Raw genomic sequence first — 15,542 nt, 5'->3', positions numbered from 1 at the left:
TATAATCTTCTAGATTTCTATCATTACCTAGTTTTTTGAACCTTTCATAAGCTTTCCTTTTCTTCTTGACTAGATTTTCAACTACCTTTGTACACCATGGTTGTACACCCTACCATTCTTTCCCTGTCTCATTGGAACAGACCTGTGCAGAACGCCATGCAAATATCCCTGGACATTTGCCAAATGTGAAGTACATATATATGATGAACAGGTGGAAGACAAAGACTGCTTAGCAGTAGCACATCAATTCAGAGTCGGAAACTATCTCATATTCAAAAATCCAACATCCAAAAGACTTCCCACCTCAAGAATTTCAGATAGGGAGGTACTCAACCTGTACTTTCTTTGGAAAAGTTAAATTATTGTAGCAAGTCTTCAAGTTGAACTATTATTAGACATTAACAGAAAAGGTTGAAAGCTAGAAATGAAAAATAAAGCAGAAATGGCAGGAAATACAAATAGAGTTATTCAGCATTTGTCCAAAGGATATAATATTTGTCAGATATATGTGCAATCACGATCCCAGCTCTAACGCTAATTATTTTCTACCACAGATAAAAATAGTGCAATTCCATTTTTTATGTTATCACCATAGCTTTTTAACCTGTTGAGAGCTTCAGGCAGAGCAGTTACAATAATAGTTGTGGTACTTCCCTATCAAACAGTAATCAATGTCACTTGACTATAAATTTATACCTGGAATGTAATATTAATAAATGGAACGACATTATGAGATTGATGTAGCAATTGCTTTCGAAGGATTCGGGTGAATAGCTTTGCAATTCACTCTTAAGCACTCACTGACAGAACATAAACACAATATTTTCTGCAGACGCTGGAAATCCAGAGCAACACACACAAATTGCAGGAGGAACTCAGCAGGTCAGGCAGCATCGATGGAGGGGAATTAACAGTCAATATCTCATCAGGAGGGTCTCACTTACAGAGCAGCTGGAGTTAAACAAGAATAAATTCTTCCACTTCGGGTGTGTGCCATTAACAAATGTCTTACTAAGAGATCCCGCAAAATCAAAGACAAGCTGCTACCAAACTAATAACCTGTCCATCTGGAGGGAAGGATGGGGTTAAATTCTTAGAATTATTAAAGTACAGGAAAAATCAATTCAGCCCATTGAATCCATGAGCATTGGAGAGTCAGTGGCATTCTCTAGCTCTTTCCCCTTAAGTTCTTCAAGTTATTTTCCTTCAAGTACCTTTCCAATTCCCTTTTGGATATCTCAGTTGATTCTTTTACAGCCAAATTTAGAAAGAAAATTAAAGGTAAAGATCACTATTTTTGCAATTATTTATTTTCCACATGTACATTGGAACATACAGTAAAATGCAACATTTGTGTCCAATCAAATCAGAGAAGGTTGTGCTAGGCATCTTGAAAGCATCACCACGCCTCCAGGGCCAACAGAGCCTGCCGACAACTCACTAACCCTAACCTGTATGTCTTTGGAATGTGGGAGGAAACTGGAGTGCCTGCAGGAAACCCACATGGTTGTGGGGAAAACAGATAAGTTTCTTCCTGAGAGTGGCAGGGTTTAAACCCCAGCCTAGAAATCTCAAGATTACAGGTCGAAGTGTAGAAATGGGATGATTTGGATCACTTTTCTCTAGAGATAATGGAATGAATAGACTGATGTTATGCTGTAGGATATTACTCTAAATCACATGAGATGTTTAGTCTTCTGGGGAATTATTTTGACAGTACTAAGAACTTGAAACAGGAAAAGGTCGATCAGCCCACTGAGCTGGCTTTCTCTAACGTACTGTCTAAACTTTGCATTCTCCTCCTTTCTCTCTCACATACTTAATCTCCTGTGAGAAGCGAATAACCGTAAGTAACCTTTCCAGGAATGTAAGCTCAAAGTCTTCTATCTGACACCCTCTTTAAAGCCATCAAGCTAAATCTCCATGGTATCAGCCAGGTGCTTTAATATATATTAGTCAATGCTGACATTTGAAGTCTCAACAGGACTGCACTCATAATGATCCATAGAATATTTAATGAGCTATGTTTATCCCTAACCCCTTCAGTTACTTTCAGAAGCAAGCATTTTATTATTTCCTTTGCCTGGTAAATTAAGCCAGTGCTGAACAGTTCTTCTACTGACTTCCATAGTCCAGAATTGATATATATTTTTTAACAGAAATACGGTTCCAGTGGTGGGGTGGAGATACATCTCTACCAAAGGGGGTGTAAGGCGCAAGGTCCAGCACCTGCTTATGAGGGCAGGGCTCAGGCCCTAATTGCCTTTATACCGGGGTCTGTAGGAGGAGCCACGATCAGTGGGAGGAGCCACAGGAGCAGTCAGCAGAGGAGGTGTGTCCAGACAGGTATATGTAGTTCACCACGTGCACCAGCAATAACTCTCTGAGACGTGAGGCGAGATATAGGCTTTTATTCGCTGGAAGAGAGCAGTCAGCAGCACGTGATCCCCATACGACATCCTGGAGTCTGAGGGAGGAGCAGTGCCTCCAATCGCCTTTATACAGGGGTCTGTGGGAGGAGCCACAGGAGCAGTCAGCAGGGGGGCGTGTCCAGACAGGAATGTGTAGTTCACCACAATCAGGGCCACATTAAGCCATGGGGGCAGGTGGTGGATAGTCACATGATCAGCTGGTACGTATCACAAATCCTGGTTATGCGACCACTGATGCCAGGCAGACAATCTCTGAAGAGAATTGATAATGTGTGGGGTCACCCAACTTGTAGACACGGTCCAGGAAAGAGGCAATGGCAAACTACTTCTGTAGAAAAAAATTCCCAAGAACAATCATGGTCAAAGAAAGACACAGCGCATAATGAACAAGTGAACAGTTTCATACAACATACTGTCGAACATAGAACATTACAGCTGAGTGCCAGCTCTTTGGCCAACAATGCAGTGCTGACCTTTTAACCTATTCAAGATCAACCTAACATCTCCCTCCTACATAGCCCTCATTTTTCTATCCAATGTGTCTATGAATTTCTTAAATACCTCTAATGTGTCTGCCTCTACCACCGTCCCTGGCAGGGCATTCCACACACTCACTGCTCCATGTGTACAAAACCTACTTCTGATATCCACCACTGCCCCCCCCCCCCCATATCTTCCTCCAGTCCCCTTTATGCCCCCTGGTGTTAGACATTTCAATCATCCATGATTCATGACTTCAATGTTCAGTCACAGAGTCTTACAGTAAGGGAATAGGCTTTGCTCCTGTAAGTCCATGTTGATGATCAAGCAGCCAATTGCACTAGTCCTCTACAAATCACTTTTTATTTCACCCAAAATATCAACTCCCCACCCCCCACAACCCACCTAAGAGTCCGATATTCACTACACATTGTGGCCAGTTAACCTACCAGCCCAAACTCTATCGGATGAGAGAGGAAACTAACCCACCCAGGAGATCCCACACAGTCATAGGGAGAGTGCAGAAGCTCAGAGATCAGAACTGAACCCAGGTTCCTGGAGTTGAGAGGCAGCAACTAGACCAGCTCCATCGCACTGCGACCAAAGCTGAAAACTATCCCGATTCGATTCACATCGGGTCCACTGCGAGAATGTGGCAAGTGCGTGTGTGGCTGATTGAATGTGCGGCAAATGAATTTGGTGTCCAACATGTGGAAGGCTATCTGTTGTTGCAGGGGCTTGCGAGTGCACACATTGTCATCTCAGTGGGCCTGGTCCGCTGCACCCACACTGCATGTTACCTAGCATGATCCATGGCCAATGTCCCTCAGGAAAAGCTTTCAGTTCTGTTGCTCCATACATATCCCACTTTGGCCACAGACAGACACCTGTATAATGTGCAGAGTGCCATCCTTTTAAACCTGAAAGGATATTGGCTGAATGTTTGAAGCATTGACATTGACTACATTGAACTTATGTTAACTTGCATTAATTCACTTTAAGCTCCATCACTATCTGACATGCAAAATCAAAACAAGTAATATTCTAGAATGAGAATGTTAGTTTTGTAGATGTTCAAGGATGGTGTATTTTCTAAATGTGATTGCCGTGCTTCAGAGTGAGGAAGTATTTACTTTGATGGTTTTGTACCTCCCAGGTGCTTGAATCAAAGGAGAGCAGGTACAAAACGTTGTGAGGGCAAAGTGTGCACAGTCAGCGCTTTCCACCTGCAGCAGTGACAATGGAATCCATTAAACCGAACAATAAGGTCCCAAGCACAAACAAAAGGAAATCTGCAGATGCTGGAAATCCGAGCAACACAGACAAAATGCTGCAGGACCTCAGCATCTAAGCAAAAGAATACAGTCAACTTTTCGGGCTGAGGCCCTTCATCGGCACTGGAGAAAATGAGAAGTCAGAGGAAGAGGGTGCTACACCTGCCCCTACACTTCCTCCCTCCCTACCATTCCAAGCCCCAAGTAGTCCTTACATGTGAGGCGACACTTCACACTTTTGGGGTCATATACTGTGTGGCCTCCTGAATATCAGTGAGACCTGAGGTCGATTGGGAGATTGCTTCGCCAAGCATCTACGCTCTATCTGTCAGAAAAAGCATGATCTCCTAGTAGCCACCCATATTAATTCTACTTCCCATTCCCATTCCAACATGCCAGTCCATGGCCTCCTCTACTGACATGATGAAGCCACTCTCAGGTTGGGGGAGCAACACATAAGAAATCGGATCAGGAGTCGGCCATCTGTCCCGTCGAGCCTGCTCCGCCATTCAGTAAGATTGTGGCTGATCTGGTCATGGACTCATCTCCACCTACCTGACTTTTCCCCATAACACTTAATTCCCCTACTGTGCAAAAATCTATCCAACCCTGCCTTAAATATATTTACTGAGGTAGCCGCCACTGCTTCATTGGGCAGAGAACTCCACAGATTCACCACTGTCTGGGAAAAACAGTTCCTCCTCATCTTCATCCTAAATCTTGAGGCTATGTCCCTTGATTCTAGTCTCACCTACCAGTGGAAACAACTTTCCTGCCTCTATCTTAATTATCCCTTTCATAATTTTATATGTTTCTATAAGATCTCCTGAATTCAGGCGAGTACAGTCAATCTCTCCTCCAACACCTTAACTTCCATTTGGGTAACCTCCAACTTAATGGCATGAACTTCCAGTAATGCTACCCCCCTCTCCCACCTTCATCTTTTCCCATTCCCATTTCCCTCTCTCACCTTATCTCCTTTCCTGCCCATCACCTCCTTCAGGTGCTCCTCCCCCTTCCCTTTCTTCTATGGGCTTCTGTCCTCTCCTATCAGATTCCCCCTTCTACTGCCCTGTATCTCTTTCACCAATCAACTTCCCAGCTCTTCATTTCACCCTTCCCCCTCTCCCAGATTCAACTATCACCTACCACCTTGTATTTCTTCCTCCCCTCCTTCCACCGTCTCACTCTGACTTCTCTTTTCTCCAGTCCTGATGAAGGGTCTCGGCCCAAAACGTCGCTTGTTTACTCTTTTCCCTAGATGTTGCCTGACCTGCTGAGTTTCTCCAGTATTTTGTGTGTGTTGCTTGAATAAGGTCCTGAAGATAGATTTCAGGGCATGAAGGAGAAAACTGAAGTGCAAGACCTCAAAGGCAGTAATCCCCAAATTATTACTAATGACATTAAACTCAGAAATAGGTTTAATATCACTGGCATATGTCATGAAATTTGTTGTTTCGTGGCAGCAGTACATTGCAATACATACTGCAATAATAAAAAGCAAAACTTACAATTATTTATACAAACTTTGTATATACTGTATATAAAAATTAAATGAAATATTTAATGCAAATGCAGAGCAAAAAAAGGAAAAATATATAGTGAGCTTGTGTTCATGGGTTTGGTTCATTGTCCATTCAGACATCCGAAGGTGGAGGGGTGAAGCTGGGCGTGCCCTGGGTGACGGGAGTATATACTGAAGAATGCTGCTTGTCTGAGGCATTGCCATTTGAAGATGTCCTCGATGGTGGCAAGGCATTTGCCCATGACGGAGTTGGCTGAGTTTGAAACTCTCTGTAGCTTTTTCAGAACCTGCGCCATGCTCCCCCACCCCACCTATCAGACTGTGATGCAACCAGTTAGAATGTTTTCCAGGGTACATCTGTAGAAATTTGCAAGTCTCTGGTGACAAACCTAGTCTCCTCAAACTCCTAATGAAATATAGCTGATGCCATGCCTTCTTTGTAATTATGTCAGTATGTTAGGTCCAGGAGAGATCTTCAGAGATGTTGACAGACAGGAACTTGAAACAGCTCATCCTTTCGGCTGCTAATTCCTCAATGAGAATTGGTGTGTATTCCCTCAACAACCCTTTCCTGAAGTCCACATTCACATTCTTGGTCTTACTGATGTTGAATGAAAGGTTGTTGTTGCAAATAGCTGACCTGCCTCTCTCCTGTATACCTCCTCATCGCCGTCTGAAATCCTACCGACGATAGCATTAAAATAGCATTTGAGCTGCACCTAGCCACACAGTCATGGGTGTAGAGAGAATAGAGCAGTTGGCTAAGCACGCATCCTTGAGGAACACCAGTGTGATTGTCAGTGAGGAAGAGGTGTTAATCCTGATCTGCATTGACTGAGGTCTCCCGCTGAAAAAGTCAAGGAAATTCCCTCAATTACAGAACTCTGCAGAGAGGACAACCCAGCATATCTGTAGATGTGAACTTAACACTATTCAGGACATTTACAGAGACAGGTGTGTAAAAGGGCCTCAAGGATCATTGGGGACCCAACTCACCCCAACCACAAACTGTTCCAGCTGCTACCATCCAGGAAATGGTACCGCAGTATAAAAGCCAGGATCCACAGGCTCTGGGACAGCTTCTTCCACCAGGCCACCAGAATGATTAATTCATGCCGATACATTTGTATTTCTATGCTATATTGACTATCCTATTGTACATACTATTTATTATAAATTATTATAAACTGTACATTGCACATTTAGACAGAAACATGACATAAAGATTTTTACTCCGCATGTATATGAAGGATATAAGATATGAAGTCAAATCAATTCAAGTGAGTTGCAGTCAGGAATGAAAGCGAGCATGAACAAAATTGCAACATCGAACAGAAACCCACCAAGTTGTGGCAGGGGCTCACATACACCAGACCAATCCAGATTTAAAGGTGAAGCTTACAGAAAACGTAACAAGGTAGGACACTTACAAAGAGCATGTTGGGCAGACAAAAATAAGTTTACTGTGCAGGGAAGATATAAAGGTTAAAAGGTCAAGCTGCAGCTTCAAAAAGGGCATTAATCTGCATGTTGTTGATCAAGGATCTGATAATGGTCAGAGTGACACAGGACCAGGTAGCCTTGAGATTTACAATCTGAAAACTAACAATTGACAAACAATATGGCTTGCACACAATGATGATTGGCAAATTAATTAAGGCAGAATTGGACGCTTGGTCAACAGCTTCAGTCATTCTACAAAATTAGTATGAATGGCATTTGAAAGATACAGAACTGAAGCCTGCAGATATCCAGCTAAGAAATTGTACTGGAGTAAAGTTCATTCCTGTGGGAATGGCATTTGCAAAAGAGAAATATAATAACCAAAAGCCGCATTGGGCTTATATAAGGTAAAAATAGGAGGGCCAATATTGTGGGGCTGTGAGTGGCCTAGATAGCTAAAACTTGATTGGAGATCCATTCCATCATTTGCACACCACATCCCCTGCAAAAGAGTCAACTGAAAGTGAATTAAGAAAGGTACTGGATGGTGCCACAGTAGTGTTCACGGATAGCATTGGAAAACTCAAACATAACAAGGATAAAATAGTGTTAAATGAAAATGCCACACCCAAATTTTACAAAGCTTGGCTGTTTCCTTATGCTATCTGTCATTAAGTAGCCACTGAGCTGGATCACATGGAGGCTGAAGGAATTCTTTTCAAGGCTGAGTAGAGATCATGAGCCAAATAGGCAAGACAAATGGATCTGTCAGGATCTGTTGGGATCTGTGGTGATTTTAAGGTCTCCATCAATACAGTACTGAAAGTAGACCAATACCCTCTGACCAGGATAGAGAATATCTTTGCAAATATTTCTCGAGGAAAGGACTTCAGCAAAATGAACTTAGCTGAGATCTCCTTACAAATTTCAAAGTTTAAAGTAAATGTTATTATCAAAGTACATATACATCACCATATATATGTCTGAGGTTCATTGTCTTGTGGGCATACTCAGCAAATCTATAGACTAGTAACTATAACAGAAGCAACTAGGGCATTCAACCAGAGTGCAGACGACATTATGCAAATGCAAAAAGAAGAAACAACAATATAAATAAGTAAGTGTAGGGACTCCTTGATTTCATTAGGTAGTATTCACCCAGACTGTTAAGGTTTAAGTTCTCCATGTATGTTACCTGTTACATTTTATGTTATTACGTTTTAAGGGTGGGGTTTTTTCCTGATATATGACGTCACCATTTGTTTGCGGAGGGAATAAAGTGTACGTTAGAAGTAATTACACTTGTGTTAATTTTTGTTGACACCCCTACATTGATGACCCCGACACTCCTCTAGATGATTCCAGGGTGATTTTGCTCATTAATACCATCGTGACTGCAAACGCCGTTGCTCTCAAACTCCCTGAATTCTGGCAGGAACATGCTGCCTTTTGGTTCGCTCAGGCAGAGGCCCAGTTCGCAGTGCGGGGAATCTCGCAAAATGACACAAAATATTACTACGTCGTTGCAGCGTTATGGCAATCAGGGTGATGAATGTCCTACAGCACCCCCTGGAAGTTGGCAGGTACAAGACTGTTGAGCAACTCTTAGAGACTTTCGAACTTTCCAAGTCTGAGCATGCCTTTTGGATCCTCTCACTGCCTGGCTTAGGCGACTCCGAGCTGCCGGAGTTGATGGACCACATATTGTCCCTCCTTGGCGGACATCAGCCATGGCTCTTCCTCAGAGAGCTGTTCCTGCAACAATTTCCAGGCAAAGTGCGGTTGCCTCTGCTGGCTCTCCCCTCAGAGACCTCCAGACTCCAGCAAGAGAGGCTGACAAGGTCTTTCCCGTCATCAAGAGAGCTTGTGTGACCGTGCAGCTGGACTATTCTGCCGCCTCACTGCCACCTGAACATGAGACAATTGCCACAGCTCAACGACAGTCTCCTATCCTGTGTTTTGACCATACAAGGTTTGGGCTGAGAGCTAAGAAGCTGCCCACCCTGTGGGTTCAAAGAGTCATGAAACAGAAACAGCCAGCGCCCATTAGCTGCTATGGGCATCAGCAGATCAGCCAGTTTGGTGTTCATGACAGACTCTGTTTCCTCTGTGACATGAGTGCTCAGGTGAGCACCCTCCCACGAACTGGGAGTCTGGGGACTGGGGAATATGGACTGTCTCTCAAGGCTGCGAAAGGCAGCCCCATGCAGAGATGGTGTTGTTCTTCAGTGGGCAGAAGTTCAATGCAGCAGGGGCAGTTCCCCTGCTAGCTAAAGTTGAGGCCATTAAGCTCATCCCTCAGCCAGTCGCTGTGAAGGCCCTGATAGAGTTCTTGGGCATGGTGAACTCTTATCACTGTTTCATCCCAAAGTGGTTCAGCTCATGTGTCCCCTCTGCAAGGCCCTTAAGGGCAAAGCGGCCAAGCGCGTCATGGACTGGATGGAGGAAAGGTCCAAGGCATTCTCGGACGCTAAGCAGGTATTGTCCAATGCAATACTGCTGGCGCATCCCATCCCAAATGCGCCGGCTGCTCTCACCACAGACGCGTCAGATTGTGTGGTCAGCAGAGCGGATGAGCAGTCCGTCAATGGCATTTGGCAGCCTCTTGTCCTTTTCAGCCGTCAGCTTAAACCCTGCGAGTGCAACTACAGCATGCTCAGCCGTGACATTCTCGGCCTGTACTTGGCAATGTGGTATTTTCATTTTCTCCCGGAGGGATGTCTTTTGTGGATCATGAGCCCCAAACATTCACTATCGCTAAGGTCTCTGAACCTTGGCCTGCTCAGCAGCAGTGCCATCTCTCTTTTATTTCAGAGTTCACCAATGGGATCCAGCACGTCGCAGGGAAACGTAACCTCGTGGCCGACTGCCTTTCCTGGTCCTTCACTGGTGCTGTCCATTTGAGCGTGGGCTACACTCAGCTGACGGCAGGCCAGGTTTCAGACCAGAGCATGCAGGCACTGTATTCAGGTTGAAATTGGCGGCTTTCGGTGACAGCAGCGTTTCACTACTGTGTCATGTGTCAGCGGGGCGACCCAGGCCGGTTGTGCCAGTGAGCTAGTGGGGGTGCATTTTCAATGTAATCCATGGGCTTTCTCACCCGGGCTGGAAGGCATCACAGAAACTGGTGACAGAGAAGTTTCTGTGGCAAGGGCTTTAGAAGGACATCAAGGACTGGGCTAGTGCTTGCTCAGCACGTCAACATGCGAAGGTACATCGACATGCCAAGGCTCCTCTGGCATTTCCTGAGCGGTGTTTCAACCACGTAACTGTGGATTGGGTTGGTCTGTTGCCCCCGTCCTGTCCGTGGGTTTACTCACCTCCTCACCATCGTTGATAGGACCACACGTTGGCCAGAGGCAGTACCACTATCATCCATTTCAGCCGTGGAGATGGCATGAGTGTATGTTAGCTGGTGGGTCACTCGGTTCGGTGGCCCATTGGATTTCTCTTTAGACCAAAGAACGCAGTTTAATCCGAGCTTTGGTGTGTGGTTGCCCGTGATATGGAGGTCAAACTGCACCGGACCATGGCTTATCACCCACAGTCCAATGGCCTGTGTGAGTAGTCCCATCGTTCAGTGAACACCGCTCTCCATGCACGCCTCAGTGACGGTTGTTCTGTCTCATTTTCAGGCAATCCTTGTGAGTGTTGGGAGAGTTTCTCCCAACATCCACGGTCCCGTGGTTGGCTTTGCAGCAGCAGTTGGCTTTTATGGACAAAGCCAAAACTTTAGCTCCATTGCCCACAATGCAGCATGGCCTGCCATGGTCGCACCTGTTTCCAGTTCTGCAGGGGGTGAAATATGTGTTTGTGCATCATGATGGACAGCGGGGACCCTGCAGCTGATGATCCATTCCATGTGTTGGAAGCGGAGGATAAGTTTTTTGCAGGTATCCCGGACAGATTTTCTGTGGATCGTCCCAAGCCTGCCCATTTAGACCTGAACTCTCCAGTGGAAGTGGCACAGCCCCCATGAACGGGCCAACCTCCCACCTCCAGACCTTCTGACATTGACTGCTTCTCCTCCCCAGCACTTGCCCGTGAAGGCTGAGCTTTGTGGGCCCCTGCCCATTTGACTTTGTCTACTAGGGTGAATTCTGGGGCCGTATGTGTGAGGATTCCTGAATTTCATTAGGCAGAATTCACCCAGGCTTCATATATATAAAGTCACCATTTGATTGCAGAGGGAATAAAGTATACGTTGGAAGTAATTATGCTTGTGTCGGTTTTGTGTTGATATTTGTAACATAAGCTAACAGTATCGAGAACATGAGATGAAGAGTCTTTGAAAGTGAGTCCATAGGTTGTGGGAGCTTTTCAATGATGGCACAAGTGAAGTTGAGTGAAGTTATCTCCTTTGGTTCAGAAGCCTGATGGTTCAGAGGTGGCTTCATAAATGTAGAATACAGACAGAAAGTACGTGTGTGAGGCCAGTATTCTGTTCTCAGTGTCAGATGTGGGTGGTCCTGAAGACTCCCAGCCTCCCAGATGGCCATATCTGCACCAGGTGCGTCGAGCTGCAGCTCCTTACATCAGGGAACAGGAGATGCAGCTCGATGACCTTCATCTGGTCAGGGAGAATGAGGATGTGATAGAGAAGAGCTATAAGCAGGTAGTCACACCAGTGTCTGGGGAGACAGATAAGTGGGTAACAGTCAGGAGAAGGAAGGGCAAGAGACAGATGCTAGAGACTACCCCAGTGGCTGAGTCCCTAAACAATAAATACTCCTGTTTTGAGTACTATTGGGCGAGATGGTCTACCTGGGGGAAGCAACAGTGGTCGTGCCTTTGGCATAGAGTCTGACCCTGTGGCTCAGAAGGGTAGAGAAAGGAAGAGGATGGCAGCAGTAATAGGGAACTCTATAGTTAGGGGGTCAGACAGGTGATTCTGTGGATGCAGGAAAGAAACGTGGATGGTAGTTTGCCTCCCAGGTGCCAGGGTCCGGGATGTTTCTAATCGCATCCACTATATCATGAAATGGGGAGGAGAACAGCCAGAAGTTGTGGTACATATTGGTAGGAAAAGAGAGGAGATCCTGAAAACAGACTACTGGGAGTTAGGAAGGAAGTTGAGAAGCAGGACCACAAAAGTAGTCATCTCAGGATTACTGCCTGTGCCACGTGACAGTGAGTATAGGAATAGAGTGAGGTGGAGGATTAATGTGTGGCTGAGGGATTGGAGCAGGGGTGAGGGATTCAAATTTCTGGATCATTGGGATCTCTTTTGGGGCAGGAGGGACCTGTACAAAAAACATGGGTTGCACTTGAATCCCAGGGGGACCAATGTCCTGGCAAGAAGGTTTGCTAAGGCTATTGGGGAGAGTTTAAACCAGAGTTAAACCACTGGTTTAAACCAGGTGGGCTGGGAACCGAACTGATGTGACAATGGAAAGGGTTAGCTCACAAATAGAGAAAGCTTGGAGACAGTGCGAAAGGGAAGGTAGACAGGTAGGCAGGTGATAGAGAAGGTACACGTTCAGACTGATGGTTTGAGATGTGTCTATTTTAATGCAAGGAGTATTATGAGCTTAGAGTGTGGATCAGCTTGAAACTATGATGTTGTGGCCATTACAGAGACTAGGACGGTGCAGGGGCAGGAATGGCTGCTTCAAGTGTCATGTTTCAGAAAGGACAGGGAGAGAGGCAAAAGGGGTGGGAGCATAGCACTGTTGATCAGGGAAAGTATCACTGTTGCAGAAAAGGAGGAAGTCATGGAGGGGTTGTCTACAGAGTCTGGGTGGGTGGAAGTTAGGAATAGGAAGGGGTCAATAACTCTACTGGGTGTTTTTTATAGACCACCCAATAGTAACAGGGATATTGAGGAACAGATAGAGACACAGATTCTGCAAAGTTGTAATAATAACAGGATTGTTGTGGTGGGAGATTCTAATTTCTCAAATATTGATTTGTATCTCCCTAGTGCGAAGGGTTTAGAAGGGGTGGAGTTTGTTAACTGTTTTCAGGAAGGTTTCTTGACACAATCGGTAAATAAGCCTACAAGAGGAGAGGCTGTACTTGATCTGGTATTGGGAAATGAACCTGGTCAGGTGTCAGGTCTCTCAGTGGGTGAGTATTTTGGAGATAGTGATCACAATTCAATTTCTTTTACCACAGCGTTGGAGAGGGATAGGAACAAACAAGTTAGGGAAGAGTTTAATTGGAGTAAGGGGAAATATGAGGCTATCAGGCAGGAACTTGGAAGCATAAATTTGGAACAGATGTTCTTAGGGAAATGTACAGCAGAAAAATGGCAAATGTTCAGGGAATATTTAAGTGGAATCTGCATAAGTACATTGCAATGAGACCGGAAGGATGGTAGGGTACAGGAACCATGGTGTATAAAAGCTGTTGTAAATCTAGTGAAGAAGAAAAGAAGAGCTTATGAAAGGTTCAAAAAACTAGGTAATGATAGAGTTCTAGAAGATTATAAGGCCAGCAGGAAGGAGCTTAAGAATGAAATTAGGAGAGCCAGGAGGGAACATGAGAAGGCCTTGGCAGACAGGATTCAGAAAAACCCCAAGGCATTCTACAGGTATGTGAAGAGCAAGAGGATAAGACATGAGAGAATAGGACCAATCAAATGTAACAGAGGAAAAGTGTGTATGGTATCAGAAGAGATGGCAGAGGTACTTAATAGACAATAGACAATAGGTGCAGAAGTAGACCATTCGGCCCTTTGAGCCTGCACCACCATTTTGAGATAATGGCTGTTCAATTACTATCAATACCCTGTTCCTGCCTTGTCCCCATATACCTTGATTCCCCTATCCATAAGATACCTATCTAGCTCCTTCTTGAAAGCATTCAAAGAATTGGCCTCCACTACCTTCCGAGGCAGTGCATTTCAGACCCCCACAACTCTCTGGGAGAAGAAGTTTTTCCTTAACTCTGTCCTAAATGACCTACCCCTTATTCTCAAACCATGCCCTCTGGTACTGGACTCTCCCAGCATCTGGAACATATTTCCTGCCTCTATCTTGTCCAATCCCTTAATAATCTTATACGTTTCAATCAGATCCCCTCTCAATCTCCTTAATTCCAGCGTGTACAAGCCCAGTCTCTCTAACCTCTCTGCATAAGACGGTCCAGACATCCCAGGAATTAACCTTGTGAATCTACGCTGCACTTCCTCTACAGCCAGGATGTCCTTCCTTAACCCTGGAGACCAAAACTGTACACAATACTCCAGGTGTGGTCTCACCAGGGCCCTGTACAAATGCAAGAGGATTTCCTTGCTCTTGTACTCAATTCCCTTTGTAATAAAGGCCAACATTCCATTAGCCTTCTTCACTGCCTGCTGCACTTGCTCATTCACCTTCAGTGACTAATGAACAAGGACTCCGAGATCTCTTTGTATTTCTCTCTTATCCAACTCTACACCATTCAGATAATAATATGCCTTCCTGTTCTTACTCCCAAAGTGGATAACCTCACACTTATTCACATTAAACACCATTTGCCAAGTATCTGCCCACTCACCCAGCCTATCCAAGTCACCCTGAATTCTCCTAACATCCTCATCACATGTCACACTGCCACCCAGTTTAGTATCATCAGCAAACTTGCTGATGTTATTCTCAATGCCTTCATCTAAATTGTTGACGTAAATCGTAAACAGCTGTGGTCCCAATACCGAGCCCTGTGGCACCCCACTAGTCACCACCTGCCATTCCGAGATACACCCATTCACCATTACCCTTTGCTTTCTATCTGCCAACCAGGTTTCTATCCATGTCAATGTCTTCCCCCCGATGCCCTGAGCTTTGATTTTACCCACCAATCTTCTATGTGGGACCTTATCAAATGCCTTCTGAAAATCGAGGTACACTACATCCACTGGATCTCCCCCGTCTAACTTCCTGGTTACATCCTCGAAACACTCCAACAGATTAGTCAAGCATGATTTACCCTTGGTAAATCCATGCTGGCTCAGCCCAATCCTATCACTGCTATCTAGATATGCCACTATTTCATCCTTAATAATGGACTCTAGCATCCTTCCCACCACCGATGTCAGGCTGACAGGTCGATAGTTCTGTGTTTTCTCCCTCCCTCCTTTTTTAAAAAGTGGGATAACATTAGCCATTCTCCAATCCTCAGGAACTGATCCTGAATCTAAGGAACATTGGAAAATGATTACCAATGCATCCGCAATTTCCAGGGCCACCTCCTTTAGTACCCTAGGGTGCAGACCATGTGGACCTGGGGATTTGTCAGCCTTCAGTCCCATCAGTCTTCTCATCACCATTTCCTTCCGAATGTCAATCTGTTTTCATTTACTCTGTTACCCTATGTCCTTGGCCCATCCATACATCTGGGAGATTGCTTGTGTCTTCCTTAGTGAAAACAGATCTAAGTACTCATTAAGTTCTTCTGCCATTTCTC

The sequence above is a fragment of the Hypanus sabinus genome, chromosome 1, assembly GCF_030144855.1.
Source record: "Hypanus sabinus isolate sHypSab1 chromosome 1, sHypSab1.hap1, whole genome shotgun sequence".
Classification (NCBI taxonomy): Eukaryota; Metazoa; Chordata; class Chondrichthyes; order Myliobatiformes; family Dasyatidae; genus Hypanus; species Hypanus sabinus.
This window is presented reverse-complemented; position numbering follows the sequence as displayed.